Source organism: Chiloscyllium punctatum, chromosome 31, assembly GCF_047496795.1.
Source record: "Chiloscyllium punctatum isolate Juve2018m chromosome 31, sChiPun1.3, whole genome shotgun sequence".
Taxonomy (NCBI): Eukaryota; Metazoa; Chordata; class Chondrichthyes; order Orectolobiformes; family Hemiscylliidae; genus Chiloscyllium; species Chiloscyllium punctatum.
Genome location: NC_092769.1, coordinates 61,440,044 through 61,457,099, shown reverse-complemented (window position 1 = coordinate 61,457,099; position 17,056 = coordinate 61,440,044). Strand labels below are relative to the sequence as shown.

General features: G+C 42.3%; 9 non-coding genes across 9 annotated transcripts; all 9 read left to right on the top strand.

The window, feature by feature from the left end:
- Positions 1–1,550: 1,550 nt before the first annotated feature.
- On the top strand, positions 1,551–1,623 carry trnar-acg (transfer RNA arginine (anticodon ACG)). Its single transcript has one exon. It is a non-coding gene; the product is annotated as a tRNA-Arg (tRNA).
- Positions 1,624–3,328: 1,705 nt separating this feature from the next.
- On the top strand, positions 3,329–3,401 carry trnar-acg (transfer RNA arginine (anticodon ACG)). The gene has a single exon. It is a non-coding gene; the product is annotated as a tRNA-Arg (tRNA).
- Positions 3,402–5,106: 1,705 nt separating this feature from the next.
- On the top strand, positions 5,107–5,179 carry trnar-acg (transfer RNA arginine (anticodon ACG)). Its single transcript has one exon. It is a non-coding gene; the product is annotated as a tRNA-Arg (tRNA).
- A 1,705-nt stretch (positions 5,180–6,884) lies between these two features.
- On the top strand, positions 6,885–6,957 carry trnar-acg (transfer RNA arginine (anticodon ACG)). The gene has a single exon. It is a non-coding gene; the product is annotated as a tRNA-Arg (tRNA).
- Positions 6,958–8,662: 1,705 nt separating this feature from the next.
- On the top strand, positions 8,663–8,735 carry trnar-acg (transfer RNA arginine (anticodon ACG)). The gene has a single exon. It is a non-coding gene; the product is annotated as a tRNA-Arg (tRNA).
- A 1,705-nt stretch (positions 8,736–10,440) lies between these two features.
- Positions 10,441–10,513, top strand: trnar-acg (transfer RNA arginine (anticodon ACG)). Its single transcript has one exon. It is a non-coding gene; the product is annotated as a tRNA-Arg (tRNA).
- A 1,705-nt stretch (positions 10,514–12,218) lies between these two features.
- trnal-aag (transfer RNA leucine (anticodon AAG)) lies at positions 12,219–12,291 on the top strand. Its single transcript has one exon. It is a non-coding gene; the product is annotated as a tRNA-Leu (tRNA).
- A 1,705-nt stretch (positions 12,292–13,996) lies between these two features.
- trnar-acg (transfer RNA arginine (anticodon ACG)) lies at positions 13,997–14,069 on the top strand. The gene has a single exon. It is a non-coding gene; the product is annotated as a tRNA-Arg (tRNA).
- Positions 14,070–15,774: 1,705 nt separating this feature from the next.
- On the top strand, positions 15,775–15,847 carry trnar-acg (transfer RNA arginine (anticodon ACG)). The gene has a single exon. It is a non-coding gene; the product is annotated as a tRNA-Arg (tRNA).
- Positions 15,848–17,056: the final 1,209 nt, after the last annotated feature.

The window sequence follows — 17,056 nt, the reverse complement described above, 5'->3', positions numbered from 1 at the left end:
AGTTAAGATGATGAGCAACGCAATTTTGATTCTGAAGGGTAAATGCCCTTTTCACTGAAAAGACATATTTCAGTCATTCCTGATGAAGGGCTTTTGCCCGAAACGTCGATTTCGCTGCTCGTTTGATGCTGCCTGAACTGCTGTGCTCTTCCAGCACCACTAATCCAGTATTTGGTTTTCAGCATCTGCAGTCATTGTTTTTACCATATTTCAATCTTTACCCAGTTCCCGCCGACATCAAACCACGATGCCATTGGACTGGATTGGACAATGTCAAAAATCACACAACACTAGGTTGTCGTCCAATAGGTTTATCTGAAAGTGCAAGAGTCCAGCGCCCCGCTCCTTCCTCAGGCAGCTAGTGTGAGAGAGTACATCGGACGCAGAATTTACAAGTAAAATATCAGAGTCATACAACTTCTGCGAACGTATTGAACAATCCTAGACAGCAAAATTGTTTTAAATTCTCGTCTGGGAAATGATCCTCAATATTTTACATTGGATTCTGGAGAATAATGTAATAATGGTCACTGCTTTATATTGGACTCTGGGGAACAATGTTCATTGTCGAGAGTGTGGTGCTGGAAAGGAACAGCATCCGAAGAGCAAGAGAATCGACGTTTCGGGCAAAAGCCGTTCATCAGGAATTACAGGGAATTCCTGTGTTGGGGCCTATTCCTGTGTTGTACTGTTCTCTTTCTTCTATTACCAATAAAGTAAACTTGAATGATCAAAATGATTTCAACCCAGATGTGGTTAATAGGTGAATCTGACTCTGACAGTGCCATGTAAATTTCTGTGGGTTTTGGGAATCAATTCAACTACTCAGCACAGTCTGAAAAGAAATCAAAAGCTTTGAAAAGTAAAGTTCACATCATTTCTAAACTTTCTAATTTTCTCTTCAAATCGGTTTTGTATCCTGGAATAAAATCAGAAATCAAACTGGTTCTGAGGAAACGTCCATAAGACAGAGGAGCAGAAATTATGCCACTCAGCCCATCGATTCTGCTCCGCCAATACGGCCGATAGGTTTTCCAATCCCATTTTCCCGCTTTCTCCCCCTAACCTTTGATTCCCTTGCTCCTCAATAACGTCTCTGTCTCTGTTTTAAATATAATCAATGGCCTGGCTTCCTCCAATGAGAGCCTTCAGGTGGCAATGAATTCCACAGATTCACCACATTCTGGCGAAAGAAGTTTCTCTTTATCTCCGGACCCGAACGTTAAAGTGTGATTTCATTCCACACATGCTGTCAGACCAATTACCCAGCAATTTCTGACTTGGCTCCTGATTTCCAGCATCCGCAGTTGGCGTTTTTTTTGGTAACCTCGAAGTTTGTAAACTGACTTAGCGAAGACGTGATCTGAATGTGAGGTGTGCTCTTAGTTTTCGGTGAAATTCATCAGCTTTCAAAGTGAACGAGGTCAAGCAGTGAAACTGATGATCTTGCTGAATATTCAGCTTGTCGATTGACGATTGCCACTCATTTCATCATCAAGACCAAAGAATTGCAGAGGGGACTCGTCCTAACAAGTGACTTTTGAGCGTGCGGGCTAGTGGCGCAATGGATAACGCGTCTGACTACGGATCAGAAGATTGTAGGTTCGACTCCGACCTAGCTCGCGTGCGCTTGGAAATCACTTTAGCACACTCCTGTAAATTAACCTCAATGACAACGGAGGCGGGTAACAAAAGGGCAATTTTCTCACATTAAACGAAAGAAAGTAATCAAGGAAAGCGGCAAAATAACAGATCAGCCAACAACACAGAATCAAATGAGTTAAGATGATGAGCAACGCAATTTTGATTCTGAAGGGTAAATGCCCTTTTCACTGAAAAGACATATTTCAGTCATTCCTGATGAAGGGCTTTTGCCCGAAACGTCGATTTCGCTGCTCGTTTGATGCTGCCTGAACTGCTGTGCTCTTCCAGCACCACTAATCCAGTATTTGGTTTTCAGCATCTGCAGTCATTGTTTTTACCATATTTCAATCTTTACCCAGTTCCCGCCGACATCAAACCACGATGCCATTGGACTGGATTGGACAATGTCAAAAATCACACAACACTAGGTTGTCGTCCAATAGGTTTATCTGAAAGTGCAAGAGTCCAGCGCCCCGCTCCTTCCTCAGGCAGCTAGTGTGAGAGAGTACATCGGACGCAGAATTTACAAGTAAAATATCAGAGTCATACAACTTCTGCGAACGTATTGAACAATCCTAGACAGCAAAATTGTTTTAAATTCTCGTCTGGGAAATGATCCTCAATATTTTACATTGGATTCTGGAGAATAATGTAATAATGGTCACTGCTTTATATTGGACTCTGGGGAACAATGTTCATTGTCGAGAGTGTGGTGCTGGAAAGGAACAGCATCCGAAGAGCAAGAGAATCGACGTTTCGGGCAAAAGCCGTTCATCAGGAATTACAGGGAATTCCTGTGTTGGGGCCTATTCCTGTGTTGTACTGTTCTCTTTCTTCTATTACCAATAAAGTAAACTTGAATGATCAAAATGATTTCAACCCAGATGTGGTTAATAGGTGAATCTGACTCTGACAGTGCCATGTAAATTTCTGTGGGTTTTGGGAATCAATTCAACTACTCAGCACAGTCTGAAAAGAAATCAAAAGCTTTGAAAAGTAAAGTTCACATCATTTCTAAACTTTCTAATTTTCTCTTCAAATCGGTTTTGTATCCTGGAATAAAATCAGAAATCAAACTGGTTCTGAGGAAACGTCCATAAGACAGAGGAGCAGAAATTATGCCACTCAGCCCATCGATTCTGCTCCGCCAATACGGCCGATAGGTTTTCCAATCCCATTTTCCCGCTTTCTCCCCCTAACCTTTGATTCCCTTGCTCCTCAATAACGTCTCTGTCTCTGTTTTAAATATAATCAATGGCCTGGCTTCCTCCAATGAGAGCCTTCAGGTGGCAATGAATTCCACAGATTCACCACATTCTGGCGAAAGAAGTTTCTCTTTATCTCCGGACCCGAACGTTAAAGTGTGATTTCATTCCACACATGCTGTCAGACCAATTACCCAGCAATTTCTGACTTGGCTCCTGATTTCCAGCATCCGCAGTTGGCGTTTTTTTTGGTAACCTCGAAGTTTGTAAACTGACTTAGCGAAGACGTGATCTGAATGTGAGGTGTGCTCTTAGTTTTCGGTGAAATTCATCAGCTTTCAAAGTGAACGAGGTCAAGCAGTGAAACTGATGATCTTGCTGAATATTCAGCTTGTCGATTGACGATTGCCACTCATTTCATCATCAAGACCAAAGAATTGCAGAGGGGACTCGTCCTAACAAGTGACTTTTGAGCGTGCGGGCTAGTGGCGCAATGGATAACGCGTCTGACTACGGATCAGAAGATTGTAGGTTAGACTCCTACCTAGCTCGCGTGCGCTTGGAAATCACTTTAGCACACTCCTGTAAATTAACCTCAATGACAACGGAGGCGGATAACAAAAGGGCAATTTTCTCACATTAAACGAAAGAAAGTAATCAAGGAAAGCGGCAAAATAACAGATCAGCCAACAACACAGAATCAAATGAGTTAAGATGATGAGCAACGCAATTTTGATTCTGAAGGGTAAATGCCCTTTTCACTGAAAAGACATATTTCAGTCATTCCTGATGAAGGGCTTTTGCCCGAAACGTCGATTTCGCTGCTCGTTTGATGCTGCCTGAACTGCTGTGCTCTTCCAGCACCACTAATCCAGTATTTGGTTTTCAGCATCTGCAGTCATTGTTTTTACCATATTTCAATCTTTACCCAGTTCCCGCCGACATCAAACCACGATGCCATTGGACTGGATTGGACAATGTCAAAAATCACACAACACTAGGTTGTCATCCAACAGGTTTATCTGAAAGTGCAAGAGTCCAGCGCCCCGCTCCTTCCTCAGGCAGCTAGTGTGAGAGAGTACATCGGACGCAGAATTTACAAGTAAAATATCAGAGTCATACAACTTCTGCGAACGCATTGAACAATCCTAGACAGCAAAATTGTTTTAAATTCTCGTCTGGGAAATGATCCTCAATATTTTACATTGGATTCTGGAGAATAATGTAATAATGGTCACTGCTTTATGTTGGACTCTGGGGAACAATGTTCATTGTCGAGAGTGTGGTGCTGGAAAGGAACAGCATCCGAAGAGCAAGAGCATCGACGTTTCGGGCAAAAGCCGTTCATCAGGAATTACAGGGAATTCCTGTGTTGGGGCCTATTCCTGTGTTGTACTGTTCTCTTTCTTCTATTACCAATAAAGTAAACTTGAATGATCAAAATGATTTCAACCCAGATGTGGTTAATAGGTGAATCTGACTCTGACAGTGCCATGTAAATTTCTGTGGGTTTTGGGAATCAATTCAACTACTCAGCACAGTCTGAAAAGAAATCAAAAGCTTTGAAAAGTAAAGTTCACATCATTTCTAAACTTTCTAATTTTCTCTTCAAATCGGTTTTGTATCCTGGAATAAAATCAGAAATCAAACTGGTTCTGAGGAAACGTCCATAAGACAGAGGAGCAGAAATTATGCCACTCAGCCCATCGATTCTGCTCCGCCAATACGGCCGATAGGTTTTCCAATCCCATTTTCCCGCTTTCTCCCCCTAACCTTTGATTCCCTTGCTCCTCAATAACGTCTCTGTCTCTGTTTTAAATATAATCAATGGCCTGGCTTCCTCCAATGAGAGCCTTCAGGTGGCAATGAATTCCACAGATTCACCACATTCTGGCGAAAGAAGTTTCTCTTTATCTCCGGACCCGAACGTTAAAGTGTGATTTCATTCCACACATGCTGTCAGACCAATTACCCAGCAATTTCTGACTTGGCTCCTGATTTCCAGCATCCGCAGTTGGCGTTTTTTTTGGTAACCTCGAAGTTTGTAAACTGACTTAGCGAAGACGTGATCTGAATGTGAGGTGTGCTCTTAGTTTTCGGTGAAATTCATCAGCTTTCAAAGTGAACGAGGTCAAGCAGTGAAACTGATGATCTTGCTGAATATTCAGCTTGTCGATTGACGATTGCCACTCATTTCATCATCAAGACCAAAGAATTGCAGAGGGGACTCGTCCTAACAAGTGACTTTTGAGCGTGCGGGCTAGTGGCGCAATGGATAACGCGTCTGACTACGGATCAGAAGATTGTAGGTTCGACTCCTACCTAGCTCGCGTGCGCTTGGAAATCACTTTAGCACACTCCTGTAAATTAACCTCAATGACAACGGAGGCGGATAACAAAAGGGCAATTTTCTCACATTAAACGAAAGAAAGTAATCAAGGAAAGCGGCAAAATAACAGATCAGCCAACAACACAGAATCAAATGAGTTAAGATGATGAGCAACGCAATTTTGATTCTGAAGGGTAAATGCCCTTTTCACTGAAAAGACATATTTCAGTCATTCCTGATGAAGGGCTTTTGCCCGAAACGTCGATTTCGCTGCTCGTTTGATGCTGCCTGAACTGCTGTGCTCTTCCAGCACCACTAATCCAGTATTTGGTTTTCAGCATCTGCAGTCATTGTTTTTACCATATTTCAATCTTTACCCAGTTCCCGCCGACATCAAACCACGATGCCATTGGACTGGATTGGACAATGTCAAAAATCACACAACACTAGGTTGTCGTCCAATAGGTTTATCTGAAAGTGCAAGAGTCCAGCGCCCCGCTCCTTCCTCAGGCAGCTAGTGTGAGAGAGTACATCGGACGCAGAATTTACAAGTAAAATATCAGAGTCATACAACTTCTGCGAACGTATTGAACAATCCTAGACAGCAAAATTGTTTTAAATTCTCGTCTGGGAAATGATCCTCAATATTTTACATTGGATTCTGGAGAATAATGTAATAATGGTCACTGCTTTATATTGGACTCTGGGGAACAATGTTCATTGTCGAGAGTGTGGTGCTGGAAAGGAACAGCATCCGAAGAGCAAGAGAATCGACGTTTCGGGCAAAAGCCGTTCATCAGGAATTACAGGGAATTCCTGTGTTGGGGCCTATTCCTGTGTTGTACTGTTCTCTTTCTTCTATTACCAATAAAGTAAACTTGAATGATCAAAATGATTTCAACCCAGATGTGGTTAATAGGTGAATCTGACTCTGACAGTGCCATGTAAATTTCTGTGGGTTTTGGGAATCAATTCAACTACTCAGCACAGTCTGAAAAGAAATCAAAAGCTTTGAAAAGTAAAGTTCACATCATTTCTAAACTTTCTAATTTTCTCTTCAAATCGGTTTTGTATCCTGGAATAAAATCAGAAATCAAACTGGTTCTGAGGAAACGTCCATAAGACAGAGGAGCAGAAATTATGCCACTCAGCCCATCGATTCTGCTCCGCCAATACGGCCGATAGGTTTTCCAATCCCATTTTCCCGCTTTCTCCCCCTAACCTTTGATTCCCTTGCTCCTCAATAACGTCTCTGTCTCTGTTTTAAATATAATCAATGGCCTGGCTTCCTCCAATGAGAGCCTTCAGGTGGCAATGAATTCCACAGATTCACCACATTCTGGCGAAAGAAGTTTCTCTTTATCTCCGGACCCGAACGTTAAAGTGTGATTTCATTCCACACATGCTGTCAGACCAATTACCCAGCAATTTCTGACTTGGCTCCTGATTTCCAGCATCCGCAGTTGGCGTTTTTTTTGGTAACCTCGAAGTTTGTAAACTGACTTAGCGAAGACGTGATCTGAATGTGAGGTGTGCTCTTAGTTTTCGGTGAAATTCATCAGCTTTCAAAGTGAACGAGGTCAAGCAGTGAAACTGATGATCTTGCTGAATATTCAGCTTGTCGATTGACGATTGCCACTCATTTCATCATCAAGACCAAAGAATTGCAGAGGGGACTCGTCCTAACAAGTGACTTTTGAGCGTGCGGGCTAGTGGCGCAATGGATAACGTGTCTGACTACGGATCAGAAGATTGTAGGTTCGACTCCTACCTAGCTCGCGTGCGCTTGGAAATCACTTTAGCACACTCCTGTAAATTAACCTCAATGACAACGGAGGCGGATAACAAAAGGGCAATTTTCTCACATTAAACGAAAGAAAGTAATCAAGGAAAGCGGCAAAATAACAGATCAGCCAACAACACAGAATCAAATGAGTTAAGATGATGAGCAACGCAATTTTGATTCTGAAGGGTAAATGCCCTTTTCACTGAAAAGACATATTTCAGTCATTCCTGATGAAGGGCTTTTGCCCGAAACGTCGATTTCGCTGCTCGTTTGATGCTGCCTGAACTGCTGTGCTCTTCCAGCACCACTAATCCAGTATTTGGTTTTCAGCATCTGCAGTCATTGTTTTTACCATATTTCAATCTTTACCCAGTTCCCGCCGACATCAAACCACGATGCCATTGGACTGGATTGGACAATGTCAAAAATCACACAACACTAGGTTGTCGTCCAATAGGTTTATCTGAAAGTGCAAGAGTCCAGCGCCCCGCTCCTTCCTCAGGCAGCTAGTGTGAGAGAGTACATCGGACGCAGAATTTACAAGTAAAATATCAGAGTCATACAACTTCTGCGAACGTATTGAACAATCCTAGACAGCAAAATTGTTTTAAATTCTCGTCTGGGAAATGATCCTCAATATTTTACATTGGATTCTGGAGAATAATGTAATAATGGTCACTGCTTTATATTGGACTCTGGGGAACAATGTTCATTGTCGAGAGTGTGGTGCTGGAAAGGAACAGCATCCGAAGAGCAAGAGAATCGACGTTTCGGGCAAAAGCCGTTCATCAGGAATTACAGGGAATTCCTGTGTTGGGGCCTATTCCTGTGTTGTACTGTTCTCTTTCTTCTATTACCAATAAAGTAAACTTGAATGATCAAAATGATTTCAACCCAGATGTGGTTAATAGGTGAATCTGACTCTGACAGTGCCATGTAAATTTCTGTGGGTTTTGGGAATCAATTCAACTACTCAGCACAGTCTGAAAAGAAATCAAAAGCTTTGAAAAGTAAAGTTCACATCATTTCTAAACTTTCTAATTTTCTCTTCAAATCGGTTTTGTATCCTGGAATAAAATCAGAAATCAAACTGGTTCTGAGGAAACGTCCATAAGACAGAGGAGCAGAAATTATGCCACTCAGCCCATCGATTCTGCTCCGCCAATACGGCCGATAGGTTTTCCAATCCCATTTTCCCGCTTTCTCCCCCTAACCTTTGATTCCCTTGCTCCTCAATAACGTCTCTGTCTCTGTTTTAAATATAATCAATGGCCTGGCTTCCTCCAATGAGAGCCTTCAGGTGGCAATGAATTCCACAGATTCACCACATTCTGGCGAAAGAAGTTTCTCTTTATCTCCGGACCCGAACGTTAAAGTGTGATTTCATTCCACACATGCTGTCAGAGCAATTACCCAGCAATTTCTGACTTGGCTCCTGATTTCCAGCATCCGCAGTTGGCGTTTTTTTTGGTAACCTCGAAGTTTGTAAACTGACTTAGCGAAGACGTGATCTGAATGTGAGGTGTGCTCTTAGTTTTCGGTGAAATTCATCAGCTTTCAAAGTGAACGAGGTCAAGCAGTGAAACTGATGATCTTGCTGAATATTCAGCTTGTCGATTGACGATTGCCACTCATTTCATCATCAAGACCAAAGAATTGCAGAGGGGACTCGTCCTAACAAGTGACTTTTGAGCGTGCGGGCTAGTGGCGCAATGGATAACGCGTCTGACTACGGATCAGAAGATTGTAGGTTCGACTCCGACCTAGCTCGCGTGCGCTTGGAAATCACTTTAGCACACTCCTGTAAATTAACCTCAATGACAACGGAGGCGGGTAACAAAAGGGCAATTTTCTCACATTAAACGAAAGAAAGTAATCAAGGAAAGCGGCAAAATAACAGATCAGCCAACAACACAGAATCAAATGAGTTAAGATGATGAGCAACGCAATTTTGATTCTGAAGGGTAAATGCCCTTTTCACTGAAAAGACATATTTCAGTCATTCCTGATGAAGGGCTTTTGCCCGAAACGTCGATTTCGCTGCTCGTTTGATGCTGCCTGAACTGCTGTGCTCTTCCAGCACCACTAATCCAGTATTTGGTTTTCAGCATCTGCAGTCATTGTTTTTACCATATTTCAATCTTTACCCAGTTCCCGCCGACATCAAACCACGATGCCATTGGACTGGATTGGACAATGTCAAAAATCACACAACACTAGGTTGTCGTCCAATAGGTTTATCTGAAAGTGCAAGAGTCCAGCGCCCCGCTCCTTCCTCAGGCAGCTAGTGTGAGAGAGTACATCGGACGCAGAATTTACAAGTAAAATATCAGAGTCATACAACTTCTGCGAACGTATTGAACAATCCTAGACAGCAAAATTGTTTTAAATTCTCGTCTGGGAAATGATCCTCAATATTTTACATTGGATTCTGGAGAATAATGTAATAATGGTCACTGCTTTATATTGGACTCTGGGGAACAATGTTCATTGTCGAGAGTGTGGTGCTGGAAAGGAACAGCATCCGAAGAGCAAGAGAATCGACGTTTCGGGCAAAAGCCGTTCATCAGGAATTACAGGGAATTCCTGTGTTGGGGCCTATTCCTGTGTTGTACTGTTCTCTTTCTTCTATTACCAATAAAGTAAACTTGAATGATCAAAATGATTTCAACCCAGATGTGGTTAATAGGTGAATCTGACTCTGACAGTGCCATGTAAATTTCTGTGGGTTTTGGGAATCAATTCAACTACTCAGCACAGTCTGAAAAGAAATCAAAAGCTTTGAAAAGTAAAGTTCACATCATTTCTAAACTTTCTAATTTTCTCTTCAAATCGGTTTTGTATCCTGGAATAAAATCAGAAATCAAACTGGTTCTGAGGAAACGTCCATAAGACAGAGGAGCAGAAATTATGCCACTCAGCCCATCGATTCTGCTCCGCCAATACGGCCGATAGGTTTTCCAATCCCATTTTCCCGCTTTCTCCCCCTAACCTTTGATTCCCTTGCTCCTCAATAACGTCTCTGTCTCTGTTTTAAATATAATCAATGGCCTGGCTTCCTCCAATGAGAGCCTTCAGGTGGCAATGAATTCCACAGATTCACCACATTCTGGCGAAAGAAGTTTCTCTTTATCTCCGGACCCGAACGTTAAAGTGTGATTTCATTCCACACATGCTGTCAGAGCAATTACCCAGCAATTTCTGACTTGGCTCCTGATTTCCAGCATCCGCAGTTGGCGTTTTTTTTGGTAACCTCGAAGTTTGTAAACTGACTTAGCGAAGACGTGATCTGAATGTGAGGTGTGCTCTTAGTTTTCGGTGAAATTCATCAGCTTTCAAAGTGAACGAGGTCAAGCAGTGAAACTGATGATCTTGCTGAATATTCAGCTTGTCGATTGACGATTGCCACTCATTTCATCATCAAGACCAAAGAATTGCAGAGGGGACTCGTCCTAACAAGTGACTTTTGAGCGTGCGGGCTAGTGGCGCAATGGATAACGCGTCTGACTACGGATCAGAAGATTGTAGCTTCGACTCCTACCTAGCTCGCGTGCGCTTGGAAATCACTTTAGCACACTCCTGTAAATTAACCTCAATGACAACGGAGGCGGATAACAAAAGGGCAATTTTCTCACATTAAACGAAAGAAAGTAATCAAGGAAAGCGGCAAAATAACAGATCAGCCAACAACACAGAATCAAATGAGTTAAGATGATGAGCAACGCAATTTTGATTCTGAAGGGTAAATGCCCTTTTCACTGAAAAGACATATTTCAGTCATTCCTGATGAAGGGCTTTTGCCCGAAACGTCGATTTCGCTGCTCGTTTGATGCTGCCTGAACTGCTGTGCTCTTCCAGCACCACTAATCCAGTATTTGGTTTTCAGCATCTGCAGTCATTGTTTTTACCATATTTCAATCTTTACCCAGTTCCCGCCGACATCAAACCACGATGCCATTGGACTGGATTGGACAATGTCAAAAATCACACAACACTAGGTTGTCGTCCAATAGGTTTATCTGAAAGTGCAAGAGTCCAGCGCCCCGCTCCTTCCTCAGGCAGCTAGTGTGAGAGAGTACATCGGACGCAGAATTTACAAGTAAAATATCAGAGTCATACAACTTCTGCGAACGTATTGAACAATCCTAGACAGCAAAATTGTTTTAAATTCTCGTCTGGGAAATGATCCTCAATATTTTACATTGGATTCTGGAGAATAATGTAATAATGGTCACTGCTTTATATTGGACTCTGGGGAACAATGTTCATTGTCGAGAGTGTGGTGCTGGAAAGGAACAGCATCCGAAGAGCAAGAGAATCGACGTTTCGGGCAAAAGCCGTTCATCAGGAATTACAGGGAATTCCTGTGTTGGGGCCTATTCCTGTGTTGTACTGTTCTCTTTCTTCTATTACCAATAAAGTAAACTTGAATGATCAAAATGATTTCAACCCAGATGTGGTTAATAGGTGAATCTGACTCTGACAGTGCCATGTAAATTTCTGTGGGTTTTGGGAATCAATTCAACTACTCAGCACAGTCTGAAAAGAAATCAAAAGCTTTGAAAAGTAAAGTTCACATCATTTCTAAACTTTCTAATTTTCTCTTCAAATCGGTTTTGTATCCTGGAATAAAATCAGAAATCAAACTGGTTCTGAGGAAACGTCCATAAGACAGAGGAGCAGAAATTATGCCACTCAGCCCATCGATTCTGCTCCGCCAATACGGCCGATAGGTTTTCCAATCCCATTTTCCCGCTTTCTCCCCCTAACCTTTGATTCCCTTGCTCCTCAATAACGTCTCTGTCTCTGTTTTAAATATAATCAATGGCCTGGCTTCCTCCAATGAGAGCCTTCAGGTGGCAATGAATTCCACAGATTCACCACATTCTGGCGAAAGAAGTTTCTCTTTATCTCCGGACCCGAACGTTAAAGTGTGATTTCATTCCACACATGCTGTCAGAGCAATTACCCAGCAATTTCTGACTTGGCTCCTGATTTCCAGCATCCGCAGTTGGCGTTTTTTTTGGTAACCTCGAAGTTTGTAAACTGACTTAGCGAAGACGTGATCTGAATGTGAGGTGTGCTCTTAGTTTTCGGTGAAATTCATCAGCTTTCAAAGTGAACGAGGTCAAGCAGTGAAACTGATGATCTTGCTGAATATTCAGCTTGTCGATTGACGATTGCCACTCATTTCATCATCAAGACCAAAGAATTGCAGAGGGGACTCGTCCTAACAAGTGACTTTTGAGCGTGCGGGCTAGTGGCGCAATGGATAACGCGTCTGACTAAGGATCAGAAGATTGTAGGTTCGACTCCTACCTAGCTCGCGTGCGCTTGGAAATCACTTTAGCACACTCCTGTAAATTAACCTCAATGACAACGGAGGCGGATAACAAAAGGGAAATTTTCTCACATTAAACGAAAGAAAGTAATCAAGGAAAGCGGCAAAATAACAGATCAGCCAACAACACAGAATCAAATGAGTTAAGATGATGAGCAACGCAATTTTGATTCTGAAGGGTAAATGCCCTTTTCACTGAAAAGACATATTTCAGTCATTCCTGATGAAGGGCTTTTGCCCGAAACGTCGATTTCGCTGCTCGTTTGATGCTGCCTGAACTGCTGTGCTCTTCCAGCACCACTAATCCAGTATTTGGTTTTCAGCATCTGCAGTCATTGTTTTTACCATATTTCAATCTTTACCCAGTTCCCGCCGACATCAAACCACGATGCCATTGGACTGGATTGGACAATGTCAAAAATCACACAACACTAGGTTGTCGTCCAATAGGTTTATCTGAAAGTGCAAGAGTCCAGCGCCCCGCTCCTTCCTCAGGCAGCTAGTGTGAGAGAGTACATCGGACGCAGAATTTACAAGTAAAATATCAGAGTCATACAACTTCTGCGAACGTATTGAACAATCCTAGACAGCAAAATTGTTTTAAATTCTCGTCTGGGAAATGATCCTCAATATTTTACATTGGATTCTGGAGAATAATGTAATAATGGTCACTGCTTTATATTGGACTCTGGGGAACAATGTTCATTGTCGAGAGTGTGGTGCTGGAAAGGAACAGCATCCGAAGAGCAAGAGAATCGACGTTTCGGGCAAAAGCCGTTCATCAGGAATTACAGGGAATTCCTGTGTTGGGGCCTATTCCTGTGTTGTACTGTTCTCTTTCTTCTATTACCAATAAAGTAAACTTGAATGATCAAAATGATTTCAACCCAGATGTGGTTAATAGGTGAATCTGACTCTGACAGTGCCATGTAAATTTCTGTGGGTTTTGGGAATCAATTCAACTACTCAGCACAGTCTGAAAAGAAATCAAAAGCTTTGAAAAGTAAAGTTCACATCATTTCTAAACTTTCTAATTTTCTCTTCAAATCGGTTTTGTATCCTGGAATAAAATCAGAAATCAAACTGGTTCTGAGGAAACGTCCATAAGACAGAGGAGCAGAAATTATGCCACTCAGCCCATCGATTCTGCTCCGCCAATACGGCCGATAGGTTTTCCAATCCCATTTTCCCGCTTTCTCCCCCTAACCTTTGATTCCCTTGCTCCTCAATAACGTCTCTGTCTCTGTTTTAAATATAATCAATGGCCTGGCTTCCTCCAATGAGAGCCTTCAGGTGGCAATGAATTCCACAGATTCACCACATTCTGGCGAAAGAAGTTTCTCTTTATCTCCGGACCCGAACGTTAAAGTGTGATTTCATTCCACACATGCTGTCAGACCAATTACCCAGCAATTTCTGACTTGGCTCCTGATTTCCAGCATCCGCAGTTGGCGTTTTTTTTGGTAACCTCGAAGTTTGTAAACTGACTTAGCGAAGACGTGATCTGAATGTGAGGTGTGCTCTTAGTTTTCGGTGAAATTCATCAGCTTTCAAAGTGAACGAGGTCAAGCAGTGAAACTGATGATCTTGCTGAATATTCAGCTTGTCGATTGACGATTGCCACTCATTTCATCATCAAGACCAAAGAATTGCAGAGGGGACTCGTCCTAACAAGTGACTTTTGAGCGTGCGGGCTAGTGGCGCAATGGATAACGCGTCTGACTACGGATCAGAAGATTGTAGGTTCGACTCCTACCTAGCTCGCGTGCGCTTGGAAATCACTTTAGCACACTCCTGTAAATTAACCTCAATGACAACGGAGGCGGATAACAAAAGGGCAATTTTCTCACATTAAACGAAAGAAAGTAATCAAGGAAAGCGGCAAAATAACAGATCAGCCAACAACACAGAATAAAATGAGTTAAGATGATGAGCAACGCAATTTTGATTCTGAAGGGTAAATGCCCTTTTCACTGAAAAGACATATTTCAGTCATTCCTGATGAAGGGCTTTTGCCCGAAACGTCGATTTCGCTGCTCGTTTGATGCTGCCTGAACTGCTGTGCTCTTCCAGCACCACTAATCCAGTATTTGGTTTTCAGCATCTGCAGTCATTGTTTTTACCATATTTCAATCTTTACCCAGTTCCCGCCGACATCAAACCACGATGCCATTGGACTGGATTGGACAATGTCAAAAATCACACAACACTAGGTTGTCGTCCAATAGGTTTATCTGAAAGTGCAAGAGTCCAGCGCCCCGCTCCTTCCTCAGGCAGCTAGTGTGAGAGAGTACATCGGACGCAGAATTTACAAGTAAAATATCAGAGTCATACAACTTCTGCGAACGTATTGAACAATCCTAGACAGCAAAATTGTTTTAAATTCTCGTCTGGGAAATGATCCTCAATATTTTACATTGGATTCTGGAGAATAATGTAATAATGGTCACTGCTTTATATTGGACTCTGGGGAACAATGTTCATTGTCGAGAGTGTGGTGCTGGAAAGGAACAGCATCCGAAGAGCAAGAGAATCGACGTTTCGGGCAAAAGCCGTTCATCAGGAATTACAGGGAATTCCTGTGTTGGGGCCTATTCCTGTGTTGTACTGTTCTCTTTCTTCTATTACCAATAAAGTAAACTTGAATGATCAAAATGATTTCAACCCAGATGTGGTTAATAGGTGAATCTGACTCTGACAGTGCCATGTAAATTTCTGTGGGTTTTGGGAATCAATTCAACTACTCAGCACAGTCTGAAAAGAAATCAAAAGCTTTGAAAAGTAAAGTTCACATCATTTCTAAACTTTCTAATTTTCTCTTCAAATCGGTTTTGTATCCTGGAATAAAATCAGAAATCAAACTGGTTCTGAGGAAACGTCCATAAGACAGAGGAGCAGAAATTATGCCACTCAGCCCATCGATTCTGCTCCGCCAATACGGCCGATAGGTTTTCCAATCCCATTTTCCCGCTTTCTCCCCCTAACCTTTGATTCCCTTGCTCCTCAATAACGTCTCTGTCTCTGTTTTAAATATAATCAATGGCCTGGCTTCCTCCAATGAGAGCCTTCAGGTGGCAATGAATTCCACAGATTCACCACATTCTGGCGAAAGAAGTTTCTCTTTATCTCCGGACCCGAACGTTAAAGTGTGATTTCATTCCACACATGCTGTCAGAGCAATTACCCAGCAATTTCTGACTTGGCTCCTGATTTCCAGCATCCGCAGTTGGCGTTTTTTTTGGTAACCTCGAAGTTTGTAAACTGACTTAGCGAAGACGTGATCTGAATGTGAGGTGTGCTCTTAGTTTTCGGTGAAATTCATCAGCTTTCAAAGTGAACGAGGTCAAGCAGTGAAACTGATGATCTTGCTGAATATTCAGCTTGTCGATTGACGATTGCCACTCATTTCATCATCAAGACCAAAGAATTGCAGAGGGGACTCGTCCTAACAAGTGACTTTTGAGCGTGCGGGCTAGTGGCGCAATGGATAACGCGTCTGACTACGGATCAGAAGATTGTAGGTTCGACTCCTACCTAGCTCGCGTGCGCTTGGAAATCACTTTAGCACACTCCTGTAAATTAACCTCAATGACAACGGAGGCGGATAACAAAAGGGCAATTTTCTCACATTAAACGAAAGAAAGTAATCAAGGAAAGCGGCAAAATAACAGATCAGCCAACAACACAGAATCAAATGAGTTAAGATGATGAGCAACGCAATTTTGATTCTGAAGGGTAAATGCCCTTTTCACTGAAAAGACATATTTCAGTCATTCCTGATGAAGGGCTTTTGCCCGAAACGTCGATTTCGCTGCTCGTTTGATGCTGCCTGAACTGCTGTGCTCTTCCAGCACCACTAATCCAGTATTTGGTTTTCAGCATCTGCAGTCATTGTTTTTACCATATTTCAATCTTTACCCAGTTCCCGCCGACATCAAACCACGATGCCATTCGACTGGATTGGACAATGTCAAAAATCACACAACACTAGGTTGTCGTCCAATAGGTTTATCTGAAAGTGCAAGAGTCCAGCGCCCCGCTCCTTCCTCAGGCAGCTAGTGTGAGAGAGTACATCGGACGCAGAATTTACAAGTAAAATATCAGAGTCATACAACTTCTGCGAACGTATTGAACAATCCTAGACAGCAAAATTGTTTTAAATTCTCGTCTGGGAAATGATCCTCAATATTTTACATTGGATTCTGGAGAATAATGTAATAATGGTCACTGCTTTATATTGGACTCTGGGGAACAATGTTCATTGTCGAGAGTGTGGTGCTGGAAAGGAACAGCATCCGAAGAGCAAGAGAATCGACGTTTCGGGCAAAAGCCGTTCATCAGGAATTACAGGGAATTCCTGTGCTGGGGCCTATTCCTGTGTTGTACTGTTCTCTTTCTTCTATTACCAATAAAGTAAACTTGAATGATCAAAATGATTTCAACCCAGATGTGGTTAATAGGTGAATCTGACTCTGACAGTGCCATGTAAATTTCTGTGGGTTTTGGGAATCAATTCAACTACTCAGCACAGTCTGAAAAGAAATCAAAAGCTTTGAAAAGTAAAGTTCACATCATTTCTAAACTTTCTAATTTTCTCTTCAAATCGGTTTTGTATCCTGGAATAAAATCAGAAATCAAACTGGTTCTGAGGAAACGTCCATAAGACAGAGGAGCAGAAATTATGCCACTCAGCCCATCGATTCTGCTCCGCCAATACGGCCGATAGGTTTTCCAATCCCATTTTCCCGCTT